The sequence below is a fragment of the Pan troglodytes genome, chromosome 15 (assembly GCF_028858775.2).
Source record: "Pan troglodytes isolate AG18354 chromosome 15, NHGRI_mPanTro3-v2.0_pri, whole genome shotgun sequence".
Taxonomy (NCBI): Eukaryota; Metazoa; Chordata; class Mammalia; order Primates; family Hominidae; genus Pan; species Pan troglodytes.
The window spans coordinates 73,958,274-73,973,915 of NC_072413.2; the positions used below are offsets into that span (position 1 = coordinate 73,958,274).

At 41.3% G+C, this 15,642-nt stretch overlaps 1 protein-coding gene and 1 pseudogene across 6 annotated transcripts in view; both read left to right on the plus strand.

The window, feature by feature from the left end:
- Nucleotides 1-15,642, plus strand: part of IFT43 (intraflagellar transport 43) — a 98,513-nt gene that overhangs the window by 14,942 nt on the left and 67,929 nt on the right. The window lies entirely within an intron of this gene.
- On the plus strand, nucleotides 12,918-13,575 carry LOC134808376 (ubiquitin-conjugating enzyme E2 L3-like; annotated as a pseudogene).

Consider the following 15,642-nt stretch of genomic DNA (forward strand, 5'->3'; position numbering starts at 1 on the left):
TCTAAAGAGGAGAGGTCAGTGACAAGAGACCTGTTTGAGGGCAGGCAGATAGGATGTGGTAACAGATTGGCTGTTGGAAGTGGGAGAGAAGGAGAGTCTGGAGTTGAGCCCGCTTGTAGCTGAAAAGACTGAATGGATAATGACATTTTTGAGACTGAGAATTTAAGAGTCTTAGCAGTTGGTGAACAAGAAAGGATAATTATTTCAATTTGGGACATGCTGAATTTGAGTTGCCTTCAGGATTTTCAAAGAGGTCTGCCAAGTTGAAAATGTGGTATGGAGCTTAAGAGAGAAAGTTGGAAACTAGTGATAACAGATGTGGGGGTCATCAGCATATATTCCAGGGTCTCTATGAAGAACCTATAGCATGAACTCCCGATTCCTTTTTTGACACATAGACCCTTCATGATCTCCAAGTGCAAACACATTTTCAGTAGAGAAGCAGTATGATTGGATTTGCATCTTAGAAAGAACACTTTGGCAACAACTGGACGGGGATGGATCCAGGTTTTATGAGTCCTGAAGCTTATGCAATTTGGCGGCCTTCTTTAAGAAAAACAATTCAAAATTATAGATTCAAAATCAGGTATAAAAGCAAATACTTATAATTAGAAAAAAAGTCATAGCTGAGTTACTGGAGTCTTTGATGTTCAGATGCCTTTCTTCAGAGACCTTGTTAGGCAATTTACCGGAAATACTTACATAGAAATGACTCGTGATTGGAACCTAGCTTCCCCTCACTATCTAGAATTCTCTGTAACTTCCAGGGGCCCATGCAGGCATGCGATATAGATTTGAGGTAGGTGAGACTGGAAGCAGGGAGACCAGGTAGGACCCTGCTGAGGGAAGGCAGAGCATGAATTTGTTAAGCCTTAATTCGCATGGTTGTGCAAGTTTCTCCAACACCCCTGAGCAGGCTGGATCTTGACACAGTGGAAGCAGGTAGTTGGCTTGATCCAGGCTTTAGGGGGTGTCTTGGTCTGTTTTATGCTGCTCTAACAGAATGCCACAGAGTGAGTAATTTATGAACAAACAGACATTTATTTTCTCGCACTTCTAGAAGCTGGGAAGTCCAAGATCAATGTGCTGGCATCTGGTGAGGGCCTTTGTGCTGAGTAATCCCATGGCAGAAGGTGGAAGGGCAAGAGGGCATATGAGAGGGAGAATCAAAAGGGGACTGAACTTATCCTTCTATAAGGGACCCACTCTAGTGATAATGGCATTAATCCATTCATGAGGGCAGAAGCTCTCATGGCTTAACCACCTCTTAAAAATCCCACATCTTGGCCGGACATGGTGGCTCACGCCTTTTATCCCAGCACTTTGGGAGGCCAAGATGGGCGGATCACCTGAGGTCAGGAGTTCAAGACCAGCCTGACCAACATGGTGAAACCCCATCTCTACTAAAAATACAAAATTAGCTGGGCGTGGTGGTGCAGGCCTGTAATCCCAGCTACTCAGGAGGCTGAGACAGGAGAATTGCTTGAACCTGGGAGGCAGAGGTTGCAGTGAGCCAAGATGGTGCCATTGCACTCCAGCTTGGGCAACAAGGGTGAAACTGTGTCTCAAAAAATAAAATAAATAATAATCTCACATCTTAATACTGTTACAATGGCAATTAAATTTCAACCCAAGTTTAGCGGGGACATTCCAACCATAGCAAGGGGAAGTGTGGTAAAAAGATAAGGGGGGGGGTGGCATGATGTCATCGACCTTGGGAATGAGCTAGGTTGATAGGGAAAGAAGTGACACCAAGAAGGAAGTTGTTAGATAAGGAGGGAAGGAGGGGACTGGATATTTCAGAGATGGAGCAGTTCCAGTTATGACTGGAGTTTCAAAAAGTAGCAACAAGGCCATTGGCATTTAAAGGGTCTGGGAACCACAAGGCTAAACATTAGAACTGTTCATGTGAACACTAACTTGGCTTAGAATAATGAGAATAGTTGTGGAGAGGGAGCCAAATGCCCAAATTTTTGGTCAGTGTGTGCTCAGGGCATTGTTAGTGACAGGAATGAAGGAGAGAGGTGGTATAGCTGAATGGTACAAGTTTTGAAAGAAGTGTTTTCATAATAATTTGGAAGAATAATGGTCTAGAGGAACTTTGGGGAGTGAAACAGGAGTATTGTCTTGGGACTTGGGTTTGCAGGGTTTTAAAAAATGAGCAGACTCTACTTGAAAGAGCTGCGAGAGCAACGAAGTCCGTGGGGGAAGCCAGGATTTAGGAGAGGCAAGGAGATGTAGAGAGTGTGCTGTGAATATAGAATATCTAATCTGCTTAGAAACCATAAGGTTGTGATCAGAAAGCTTCATTGAAATCATTAGCTAGGCTAGATTTCTTTTTATTATGTGACATGTCAATAATTACTGAAAAGGAGCAGAATGATAGTAAAATATTCTTTAAATAATGATACTTTACAGGAAAAGGGTACTGACTAATGTCGAATGTCATTGGTGATAGACCGAAACATTTCTGGTCACGTGCTTTTACCCAATATAATAGAGAGTTATGTCACTGTGTTTAGCCCATTGCTTTTAAGTTCCATTTTAATTCCTCCATTGGCTTTTAGGTATTGTTTTTTATACTTTTTTTTTAGTGATTACTCTAGGATTTAAAATATGCATCCTTATCACTGGTTACATAGAGTTAATATTATACCATGGCCGGGTTTGGTGGCTCACTCCTGTAATCCCAGCACAGCACTTTGGGAGGCCGAGGCGGGTGGAGCAAGAGGTCAGGAGTTCAGGACCAGCCTGGCCAACATAGTGAAACCCCGTCTCTACTAAAAATACAAAAATTAGCTGGGCGTGGTGACACACGCCTGTAATCCCAGCTACTTGGGAGGCTGAGGCAGGAGAATTGCTTGAACTGTGACCCAGGAGGCAGAGGTTACAGTGAGCCAAGATCGTGCCACTGCACTCCAGCCTGGGCTACAGAGCGAGACTCTGTTTCAAAAAAAAAAAATTATACCACTTCATATAAAATGTGAGACCCTTGCAGCCATTAAGTCCATTTGTCCCCCCAGTCCTTTGTGGTATTAATAGCATATATTTTAAAACTATTTATATTAAGAACTTTGCAATACAGTTTGTCGGGTTTTTGTTTTGTTTTGTTTTTGAGACAGAGTCTCACTCTGTTGCCCAGGCTGGAGTGCAGTGGCATGATCTTGGCTCACTGCAACCTCTGCCTCCCAGTTCAAGCAATTCTCCTGCCTCACCCTCCCAAGTAGCAGGGATTAGAGGCGCCCACCACCCACCTGGCTAATTTTTGCATTTTTAGTAGAGACAGGATTTCACCATGTTGGCCAGGCTGGTCTCAAACTCCTGACTTCAAGTGATCCACCTGCCTCGGCCTCCCAAAGTGCTGGGATTACAGGCGTGAACCACCACCCCAGCCCAGTTTGTCATTTTACTTTAAACAGTTGTCACTGAGAGATATTCTGCCTTTTTTGTTGTTCTTCATTTCTTCCAATAGATCTAAGTTTCCATCTGGGGGTGTCATTTCTCTTTAGCCTGAAGAACTTCCCTTAGCATTTCTGGTAGTACAGATTTGCCAAGAACAACTTCTCTATCTAGTTTATCTGAAATCTGAAAATGTTTTGATTTCATCCTCATTTTGAAGGATATTTTATATTGATATGGAATTCCAGATTGAGAGTTTTTTTTTTTTCTTTCAGCACTTTAAAAATTGCCATACCTTTGTCCTCTGGCCATTTTTCCCCCGATTGTTCTGTATGTAAGTCTTTTCTCCTCCCTCTGGCTGCTTTAAAGATTTTGTCTTTATCTTTGCTTTTTAGCACTTTGACTATGATGTGACTGTGTGTCATTTTCTTTGATTTTTTTCTGTTTAGGATTTGCTAAGGTTTGCAGATCTCACAGTTGATATTTGTCACCCCAGATTTGGAAAGTCTTAGGCGATTACTTCTTCAAATATCTATTCTGCCCTATTTTCTTTCTCTTTGTGCCTGGGACTCTAGTTGCATAAATGTTAGACCGCTTGATATTGTTCCATAAGTTTGTTCTATGTTTTTTGTTCTGAAGCCTTATTAATTTTTTTTCCTATCTTTTGTCCTTTTGTCCTTCAGATTGGGTGTTTTCTATTGGTCTGTCTTTAAGTTCACTGATGATTTTTACTGTTGTGTTCAAACTGCTGTTAAGCCCAACTGATTTTTTTCATTTTAGATATTTTACTTTTAAATTAGAAATTTCCATTTATTTTTCCCCATCTGTTTTTTCCTACATAGCTTCTGTTTCTTTCCTAGATTTCCGATCTGTTCATTCATTATGGCCATCTTTTCCCATAAGTCCTTGAACATATAGCTGCTTATAAGGTCCTTATATAGCTGCTTTAAAGTTCTTGTCTGTTAATTCTAACATCTGGGTCATCTTGGGGTCAGTTTTTATTGTCTACTTTTTCTTCTGACTATAGGTCACATTTTCACACTTCTTCATATGTCTAGTAATTTTTGTTTGTACATAAGACATTGTAGATGAAAAATTACAGTAACTCTGGAATTACCTTCCTCTGAAAAGTGTTTATTTTTGTTTTAGTAGGCTGTTAAACTATTTGTGGATCACCTTAAACTTGTGGGAACTTGGTTTCGGACTGTGTTAGGTTGGGTGTATTTTGGTTTTGCCCTTTGTCCTAGAGCAAATCCCATAGTCCTGGGACATGGTCTTTACTCCTCAGATGGCTCTTCGGGGATTTCAGTGAAAGACCCAATGTTTGTAAGCACCTCTAACTTTGTGGAACTCAAACTCCAAACTCTGCCTCCCTTGCAATGAAATTTCATCTCTACTCAGCTTTTTATTATCCTTTCAGCAGTTGCTTTTCACTGGGTTTCTTGGAGTCTCCTTTATGCATGTACAATTCAGGTATTGACTAAGAATTTTAGAGAAATCTGTGTATGTATTTGGGGGCTCCCTTCTTCTCAGGATTTTCCCCTATTTCTAGCCCCTCTAGCAGCCCCAAGCTTTGTTCTTAAAGCCAATAAAATTGCAGCTTTCTGCTGGAGTTCCAGCTACCCAATTGCTGTACAGACTGAGTGCATTCACACTCAGAGAATCTATTTGAGCATGGATTTTTACCAATCCAGTTCTTTTCTTTCAAGGATAAAATCTCCTTCAGTTTCTGCCTGCTTTTGTTTCCTCTCCGGTATCTTCTAATAGTGGTTTTATATGTTTTGTCCAAAGTTATAATTATTATCTGTGTGACAATTAGTTGAATACATACTACTTTCCCATTATGTGCCAATTGCTTTTGGACTGTTTCAACATACACTTTTTTTTTTTCAGGTGATATTATTGGTGAGAAAAGAATGAGAGTGATTGGTGCAGAGACAGTTTGTGTCCATTTTCCCTTGGGACTAGTGACAGGGACGTTCTGATATATTAGCTATTGAGACAGAAAGTGTTCTGACATTAGTGGTGCAACTTGGAAGTAATGACCAGAAACATGGGTATGAAAGAGGCCCAGCAACCAGAGCTAAGTCACCAGAATGCAAGTGTTCATCCATGCGGATGCTGTGCTGAGCACTAGGAAAGGTTAATCTAAAAAGGCCTCTAGAGTTAGAGAGGTTGGCAGTGTGCTGTTTCAAGGGCAGGAGTGGGGAGGGTCTTTCTGTGCAGCCTCAAGCTGAGTAGTAAAATTTATGGATTAAGTGACTGTTCCTAGGTCCTGCCTTTCTTGTTAGGCCATTGTCAGCTGGGGTGGTAGAGGAGCTGGCCTTCAGCCTTATTCATTTGAGAAAGGGTGGGAAAAGAACCTGAGAAATTAACCTGGGGCTTGGACTGATAAGCTGAAAAAGAGACTGTAGCATGTTTTAACACTGGTGTATGCATAAGGAAGTTTTTACTGATAGGAGAAATCCAAGAACAATGTAGTAACTTTTTTGTAAGCTAAATTTATTCCATTTAAAGGACCATTTCTTATCCTGGTTTGTGTCCTTTCTAATTTGGGAAGATTAGAAAGGTCCATTCTTTAATGAAATGATTTTTTAACCATTTAAAAAATGGTTAAAAAAATGTTCTTAACAAAATTAAAAGCTGTTAAGCTGTACTGCCAATCCACACAAACAGAAATTTGCTTTTTGAAATATTAACAGTTTATGAAATCCAGAAGTTTGGGAAACAGTTCTAGATGTTTAAAAAATATTTTTTAGGATTACTGGGGACGCTTTTTTTTTTTTTTTTTTTTTTGAGACAGAGTCTCACTCTGTTGCCTAGACTAGAGTGCAATGGTGGGATCATGGCTCACTGGAGCCTCTATCTCCTAGGTTCAAGCAATCCTCCTAGATCAGCCTCCTGAGTAGCTGGGACTAAAGACATATGCCACCATGCCTGGCTAATTTTTTCTATTTTTTGTAGAGATGGGGTCTCACTTTGTTGCCCAGGCTGGTCTTGAACTCCTGAGCTCAAGCAATCCTCCTGCTCTGGCCTTCCAAAATTTTGGGATTACAGGTGTGAGCCACTGCGCCTGTGCTGGGGCCACTTTTCAAATGGTATATAGTAGGGATAGTGAAATGTGTACTAATTTGCTAGCCATGACCTTGCTCTGTACTTATAGTGTCTTCTCCTTGGGCTCCCACAACTAAGGCAAGATTAAGAACTGCAGTGTGAAACCTGCAGTGTCCCTGGTCTCACCACTGCGTGATACAGAGTGGGGAATGAAGCCAGGCATTTCTCTCTAGGTCTCACATGATGGGGGCCGCCAGCCCATGGGTTAATGCTTCTCTCACTTCTTTTCCATTATCACCCTTGAGGAGTCTTGTGGGGGATCAGGTTTCCTAAAGCATCAAGGTTACAGCTTGCTTCTACTGCTCTCAGCTTGTTCCAAGTCATTCCATCCTGGCTTTGGTTGAGGTAGCAAGTCTAGACTGTGCTTATACAAAGTCACTAAGTCATGTGCCAGGAGGGGTTGCTTCTTAGAGTGTTGGGAATTTACACCTTCAATATTATGCACATTTCTGGCTACACACATGCTGGGTTGATTTTAATAAACAGAAAGGAGTTAAGAGAATGACAGAAATGTATAGGTTTTGGTTTATGATGAATGTTGAAAAGAATTTTTATGTTGGCTGAATGGCAGAAAGTATAGGGAAATGGGGCATGTCTTTATAAGTGTCTGAAAGGTATATAGACCCAAGAAGAGGAAGAAGGGAGAGCTGATTTAGGATGACCCAAAAGGATGTAATTGAGATTAAGAAGATGCCATCCAAGGTGGGAAAGTCCAGGGTGAATTTGAAGAATGGTTTTCAGGGCTGAAATCTGTTCTCTTTGGATCTGCCTCTTCAACAAACTACTGGCAGCCCTATCCCATGAGTCACTTAAATTGGGCAGTTTGATGACTCTGTATTGAGCTGTGGGATATGGCTCTTTTTATTATAGGTTATGTGTGAACATTTGGGAAGTGCGACACCAGTAGAGCATTTGCCAAACACTGTGGCTGTCCTGAGCATCATGTTATGTCTCATTGAGCTACAGAACTGTGGTTTCCTCTTCTTGATTTGGGCAGCTTTCAAGGATATCTCTCTCTTCAGGGAAGCTGGAATAGATAATTGGATCCTTAGAATGAAATATGCGCAAGGCCTCCCCCAAGTAAAAGGCCCTGTAACACCTGGCCACCAGAAACTTCCATTGTCTCAACCCTAAGCATTAAGGATTTCTCTTCTGAAGTCTGCATTTTATTACTGTTATTATTATTTCTGAAAATAATATAATAGCCACTGTTATCACTATTTATGAGGAGTCTACTCTATGCCAGGGATTTTCTCCAGTGTCTACAGTAGACCTGCAAGGGACTCATGATCATTCTCATTTTACACATGAGGAAAAGGAGGCTCAGTGGAGATATGATGAGCACAAGGCTGCCCAGCTAGAAAGAGACATTTCTAGAATTTGAACCCGGGACTGTCCCTCCTTCCTGCTCCCTCTTCCTTTGCTCCCTCTCCCCACCTTTAAATAGCTTTTCCCCTTTGCTTCCTTGTGGCAAAATCACATGTCCTCCTTGATTCAGTCCCTCCTTCTTCAAAGCTACTCCACTGTTGATATGAGGAAAATATCTTGTAGCATGCAGTAAAGACACAGCTATTTTCCAAGTGCAAAGATTTATACTGAATGCAGCCTAACACAGCTTGGCACAGTGTTCAAGCTGTTATTAATATGATTTTGGCATCACTTTTTAATTCTGACTTTGCCCTTAACGCTTCCCTCAATCTAATCCTTGACTTGCCTCATTAAAGGGGTAAGGATTAGACCATGCTATTTTCTGGACCTCCTATCTTATTGAACATATTTGTATCATTGACAGGTACATCTTACCTTGAGCCCGGGAAATAAATGAAAGAGATGGTCCTTTCAGTTTGCCCTTGCCGGGTCTTATATTTGTATTATCAGTCTGGATTGTTGGGCACTTTGTTTCAGCCCAGATTGGTTGTTTTCTATGGCAGTTCTGTTCTTTCAAGCCCATTCTAGCTGGCATGCAACTTAGCCGCTAGGCAATCATGTATCATCTGCTTCATTGCAAAGCTCAGGTATCAGACACACCTGGGTTTGAATCCTTGCCCTGTTATTTACAAATAGTATGATTTTTAGCTGAGTTAATCTCTAAGCGTAGTTTCCTCATCAGTAAACTTAGTATGTAGTAGTACCCACTTCATCATATCATAAGATTCAGCAAATAATCTTCCTAAAGCTTTCACATATGGTGAAATAGACACTGGATATTATTTTATCATTAGCTTTGAATTCATTAATATATTATTTCTAATTACCTAGCTTGGCTTATTCACCAACAGTCAAGTCCTTATGCTTACATATTCTCATTTCTCTTTGTAGCCTGTGTTCTCTCTATTTTTGTCTCTGTCTCCTTCATTTCAGCTTAAATGGATAAGTGTTTGGTGTTGCCATTTACATCTGTTTTGCTTAGGTACCTTCCTCCTAGGTACCTTCTTCCTAGGTACCTGCATTCAATTTGCCACAATTCATATATCCATAGAATTACAGAATTTTGGAAGTGGGAGGAATCAATTCTAGCATGAAGAAAAACCCAGGGTTGTGGACCTAGTCTGTGGCAGAGCAAGGACTAGAAGCCAGAAGCCAGATTAGCTGGTGTCTCATCTAGTGGTTTTTTTTTTTTTTTTTTTTTTTTTTTTGAGACAGAGTCTTGCTGTGTCACCCAGGCTGGAGTGCAGTGATGCAATCTCAGCTCACTGCAACCTCCGCCTCCTGGGTTCCAGCGATTCTCATGCCTCAGCCTCTGGAGTAGCTGGGACTACAGGTACATGCCACCATGCCTGGCCAATTTTTGTATTTTTAGTAGAGACAGGGTTTCACCATGTTGGCTAGCCTGGTCTTGAACTCCTGACCTCAGGTGATCCTCCCTCCTCGGCCTCCCAAAGGCTGGGATTGCAGGCGTGAGCCACCCTGCCCGGCCTCTAGTGTTCTTCTACCACATTGTTTTCTTCCCCAATTTCAGGTATACACAATTAAAATATATTCCACAGGAGGCTAGGGTGGGCAGGGAGGCACTTTTATCTAAAAGCACCTTCCTCCGTCACCTGTAGTCATGACAGGGATCTTGAGACCCCGTGTTTTGGGTGTAGAGTAGTTTTCTGGTCCCCAGCATATTAGGAATTACCAACCATTAGGTGGAGAATGTCCCATTGTTTTTCACGAGCACATGCATCAAGGAACAACCTCCATGCTGGTACCCTCCTCCATACCAACCCTGCCTTTTTTCTTTTTTGTTAAACCTAAACTTTATGCTTCTAGTTTCTTTATTGTTTTAACTTTTCATTAAAATGAGAAACACCCAGAAAAGTAGAAAAAATTAGTACAATGAACAACATATATCCATCAACTAGATTCAACTGTTACTACCATTTTGCCATATTTGCTTAAATTATAATTTATAAAATATTTAAAAATAGAATATATGTTTTATACATAATTTTTTGCTGAATTATTTCAAAGCAAATTATAGGCATCATAACATGTTACTTAGATACTTCAGCATATATCTAAAAAAAAAGATATTTTCCTAGAAAGCCACAAGTCTACACCTAACAGTATGAATAATTTCCTAACACTATTACCCACTCCAAATTTATTTTCCACTGTTGTCTCCAAAGTATTTTTATAGCTCTTTTGTTCACACCAGAATCCAATCAAGAATCACACAATTAGATTTATTTCTTTTAAGTCTCTTTTAATTTAGAATAGTCCCCTAACTCCCTCACTTCTACTTTTTTTTTTTTTTTTTTTAATGACAGCATCTCACTCTGTTGCCCAGGCTGGAGTTCAGTGGCGTGATCATAGCTCAGTGTAGCCTCAACCTCATGGGCTCAAGTGATCTTCTCACCTTAGCCTCCTGAGTAGCTGGTATTACAGCTGCACACCACCACACCCAGCTAATTATTATTATTATTATTGGTAGAGATGGGGTCTCACTTTGTTGCCCAGGCTGGTCTTGAACTTCTGGCCTCAAGTGATCCTTCTGCCTCAGCTTCCCAAAGTGTTGGGATTACAGGCATGAGCCACTGCACCTGGCTCACTCCTGTCTTTTTAACGGCATTGACACTTTTGAAGAGATCAGGCCAGTTCTTCTACCAGAGTTTCCCACATCCTGGGTTTGTTTGATTCTTTCTTCCAAGTGTCATTTTACTTATTACTTTCTCACCTGATTTGTAAACTGGAAATCAGATTGGAAGGCTTGATTAGATTTCCAGATGAATGGTTTAGGCAGGAAGTTTTCCTGGGTGGTGTCATGTGTTTCAAGTAGCAGCACATTACGTCCCACTGTTAATGCTGCTAAGTTTGATCACTGAGTTAGGATAGTGATAGATATCTCCATTGTTAAGGAATGTTTTTCTCCCCTGCAACTAGCATGTAATATATGGGTTGATTCTTTGGCACTGTGAAAATGCCCAGTTGCCCACCAGTCAGTCTTGTACCTAATGGCTTTAGCACTCACTGATGATCAGCTTTCTTTCTTATACATAAAATAGACTTTGCGTTTTGATATGTCCATTTCAGCTTGAGAGAACTATGTTTATTCACAGGAGTTCACTTATAAGATTGAGTGATCCATTACCTTCCATGACCTTAAATCTACTATGGAGAAACTCAGTTCTCTGAGGGATTAGTTGTCAGACCCAGGGTTGAGGCAGGAGGAAGAAACTGGGAGAGTTGGAACTGTGCGTGGAGGACAGATTGCAGGAGTAGATGCCAGCCCTGAAGCGTATGCACATACCGTATTACTATCAGTCTTTTCACTTGCCAAGCATATAAAGAACAACTTTCTTGGATCTTCTCTAAGATTGCTGGAGAAAGAAAGGGAAGTTTGTTTTTAGTCAGTAATCTAAGATTGAATGTGGGAGCTGCATTGCCCCTAGAAGCTGGAAGATGGATATGTGTGAAGTTTGCAATTGATCTTGCTTAACTAAATGTCTTTCTGTTGGAATTTATGCATGTATTTGGACTGGCTTTTTGAAACAGGTTGCAATTTGGACTTAGAACTCTTGGCCTGATTCATATTTTGGGGTTAGGGTGGAGTTTCTCCAGGACTTCTGAGAGTGTGTGAGAAGTTTCTAAACTCAGAAGGCTCCTTTTTTGGCACTGCAGCATCTTTTCTGTTTTGGCATCTTAAGAATCTGGGGGAACCATATAAAGATCAGAAACAAGTCTGGCCCTAAAGACTCCCTCTGACATGGTAATTCCAGTTATTGAATCCTAGCCCATTCGGATGAGACCATATAAAGAGGCCATTTCCTGAAATTCCCGCTCTCTGCCTCTCACAGGCTCCTTTTTGTAGAAAGCTGGTATTTCAGGACTGCAACCGCCAGTCACGTGCTTCCAACTCTTTACTCACAGTCATTCCTGCCCCCTGTTTATTTTTGGAGAGAACACATTTTTGCTGCTTTTCAGGAGCTATGCAGGGTCCTGCCCCCTCCGTCCATCAGGCGGCAGCCCCAGCAGGCTGTGCTCATTTCCCACACTCGGAGACGTGACTCCAGCTTTTAAGAGAGAACACAAGAGATGCACTGCCTAAGGACTACCGTCACTTGTTCCTATTTCTGTCCCTCTTGGTGTTACATATTTTAAGACTCTTTCTTTTTTTAAAACAAGTTTAGGGAATGTTACCTGGCAGTAAGTCAGCCAAAATTGGAAATCATTTGTCCAGCTGTTGTCTTGGGGCTGTGCCTCTGAATTTCAGGAGAGTAATTTAAAGAATAAACCAGGACTTTTGAATTCTAGGATCAGGCCTCCTCTTCTTTCTGGCTTTTAAGTTTGTTTGAGCTCTAATCCTTCTCTTCCATATAGTTTCTTCCTCTTCTCCTTGACACAGGGATAGAAAATAGATTCTTCCAAAATGCCAACTCAAACAGATGTCTTCCCAAGTGCTTGGTCAAGGAGGACTCTTGAGTTAATGGGCTTTAGGAAAAAAATGCCACGACTGTCTTAGCCTGCCTGAAGATTAAGTTTTTAGCTTCAGTGATGGAGCAGGAGTAAATTCTTCTTCCTGTAAATGAGTAGGCCATTAGGTAGAGAACTCAGACTCATAACATTTGAAGAACAAAATAAATCATGCGTTTGTGTCTTCCTCTGCTCTGTGGGAAGGACCCCTGGTCCAAATGGAAAGATGTGTGAATAAAGGGCTTTAATTTCTCATCAGTCCAGGCAGGGACTGGAGCTTTGACAGTTGAGCTGGTGAGGGCGTTCACACCCCCATAGGTTCCCTAGCATCTGATCTGTCACCTCCGGAAAGGGAAGGCCAACAGTCCAGGCAGCTGGTCATAAAACGAGCAACAGCAGTGGCTGGCCTAGGTGTGTGTCCTGTGTTTCAGATTGCCCTGGGGAGACAGCCGTTTTTTGAAATGGGGATAACTAGCTGTCTAGGTGTCATGATACCTCTTAGGGAGAGCAGCCAAGTATTCAGGGACTGGACTGTCTATGCAAAAGAAACCAACTAGACCTTTAAAATCATATTGCTGGGGAAAGGAGCAGCACCAAATCCAAAATGGCAGCCAGCAGAAGGCTGATGAAGGAGCTTGAAGAAATCCGCAAACGTGGAATGAAAAACTTCGTAACATCCAGGTTTGAGGAAACTAATTCTTGACTTGGCAAGGGCTAATTGTTCCTGACAACCCTCCATATGATAAGGGGGCCTTCAGAATGGAGATCAGATTTCCAGCAGAGTACCCATTTAAACCACTGAAGACCACAGTTAAAACAAAACAAAGATTTATCACCCAAACAATGACAAAAAGGAGCAAGTCTGTCTGCAAGTAATTAGTGCTGAAAACTGGAAGCCAGCAACCAAAACTGACCAAGTAATCCAGGCTGTCATAGCACTTGTGAACAACCCCCAGCCCGAGCACCCATTTCGGGCTGACCTAGCTGAAGAGTACTCTAAGGACTGTAAAAAATTCTATAAGAATGCTAAAGAGTTTACAAAGAAATATGAGGAAAAGCGACCCATGGCCTAAAATCTACTGCAGTTGATTCCAGCAAGTATGAGCAGAGACCCCAAGCAGTGCATTCAGGACTCTGTGGAAAATTGACATGTGCTACCACCTGGCATTCGCTTGTGGCACTTACTAATTTTCCATAGTTTTCTTAGTCCAAAGTAGTCTAGGTAGCCTATAAAGAAAGGATTAAAAATTTAAGATGTTCTAAAAAAATCATATTGTTACAAGCCAGTCATCTGCTTACATTTCAGATTGTTTGTACTTAATTTCAAACTGCCACATTATGATCAAGTTGCATCAGCTTCCACTTAAGGCCTGCATTGTAGAGTAATGAATGCTGAGGGCCTCAAACTCCCAAAGCCATTTCCCGGGGACCCTTAAAATATAATGGTCAAGTAACAAAATTTTGCTACAGGAGAGTTATATACCATCCCCAGTATCACTACATCCTTGGATCTGGTTGCTTCTGGAATGCTTTTTTCTTTACATTTCCAATCCAGGACAAGCCCCACTTTGCCCATAAAGCTTCCTTGACCTCTCCTTCTCCTCAGCACTTCCTGAGTGTGTACAATTCTGTTTAGCTTTTAGACATATATTGTAAGCCTTATGCATGCTTATCAGAGCAGCCTTAATAATGCCCCAGTGAAAACCACCAAGATGGCAAGAAAACTGCAAATTTTGGTGGAACTGCCCCATGGCTGAGGGATTCTTCAGCTTCACCTTTGGACCCTGGATGCAGCCTCTTCCTGGAACAATTCTGTGTCTCCATCACTGACGCCTACTTCTCACTTCCATTGTGGCCTTTTGGGTTTCAGATTAAGCCTGACATCCAATTACGTGGATTTCGTACAGGCCTGATACACTGAACTCTGCGTGTTCTTGGCCTCATGGAACATTTGGGACAGGGATGACATCTTCTACTTTTTCTATTGCACCTAGTGCACATGGGACCAGTGCCGAGTTCCCCACATAGGTAACAAGGTTGATTTCTGGGGAAGAGCATATAACTTGGTAATAGTTATTAATTAAGTCCGTCTCATCCAGACAGGGTATTTGTGTGTGCCCCTAACAAGACTCATATTAGGGGGTGTTTACAAAAATATTGCTAATCCTTGGACTCAGAGAACTACATCATGTATGTAAGGACTTTCCCTCAGGAGATAGGCATTTCCCTTTAAATGCCCAAGCCTACTTTGCAGAGAGCTAAGCCTGCCTGTCCCTCCTCCTCTCCCCTCTGCTTCAGTGCTCTCTCCTGAGGTTCGCCAGTGGGAAGCAAGCTAACTACCATAGCTCCTGACTCATGTTGCTCAGGGGATTTCTTTGCAATTTTTACTTTTCTGAATGATCTCAATGTTGGGGTGGAGGAAATGAAAAGTAGCTTATACAGTTTTTATAATACTATATCAATTCCTAATGGCTTCAGTTATTAGTGAAAAAAATCCTTTGATTTTAGAAGTAGGTGTTAAACTGTATTGGCTTTGGAGGAGTGACTTTTAGCTGGTGATCACTTTGTTTTGGAGCTGCGGGTACCATTTTATAATGGGAAGAAAATGAGAGGAAATGTGGCTTTGTGTTACCTCTTGGCAGAAAGGATTTTCACCCAATAGCCATGGCTTCCTTGGGTTTGTGGTTAAACAAGATAAAGCTGATCATTTTGGGTTTTAGACTCTTAGGGAACACTATTAACCATTTGATATCCGTTAGTAAAGTGACAGTTCAGTCCAGGCTCAAAGGAGCCATTTTAACTGGGGTAAGATGATATCTCAGTGTGGTTTTGGATTTGCATCTCTCTGATGATCAGTGATGTAGAACATTTTTTCATATACTTGGCCATTTGTGTGTCATCTTTTGAGATTCTTTTCAGATCCTTTGCCTGCTTTTTAATGGGACTTTTTTGGGTTTTTTGCTATTGAATTGTTTGAGTTTCTTGCATATTCTGGATGCTCGTTTCTTGTTGGATAAATAGTTTGCAGATATCTTCTCCTATAGTTTATCCTTACACTGTGTTAATTGTTTCATTTGCTGTGCAGAAGGTTTCTTTTAGTAGTTTTTATACTGTCAGGTCTTACATTTAAATCTTTAATCCATTTTGATTTGATTTTTGTATATGGTGAGAGATGGGGGCTCTGGTTTTATTCTTCTGTGTATGGAAATCCGGTTTTCCCAGCACCATTTA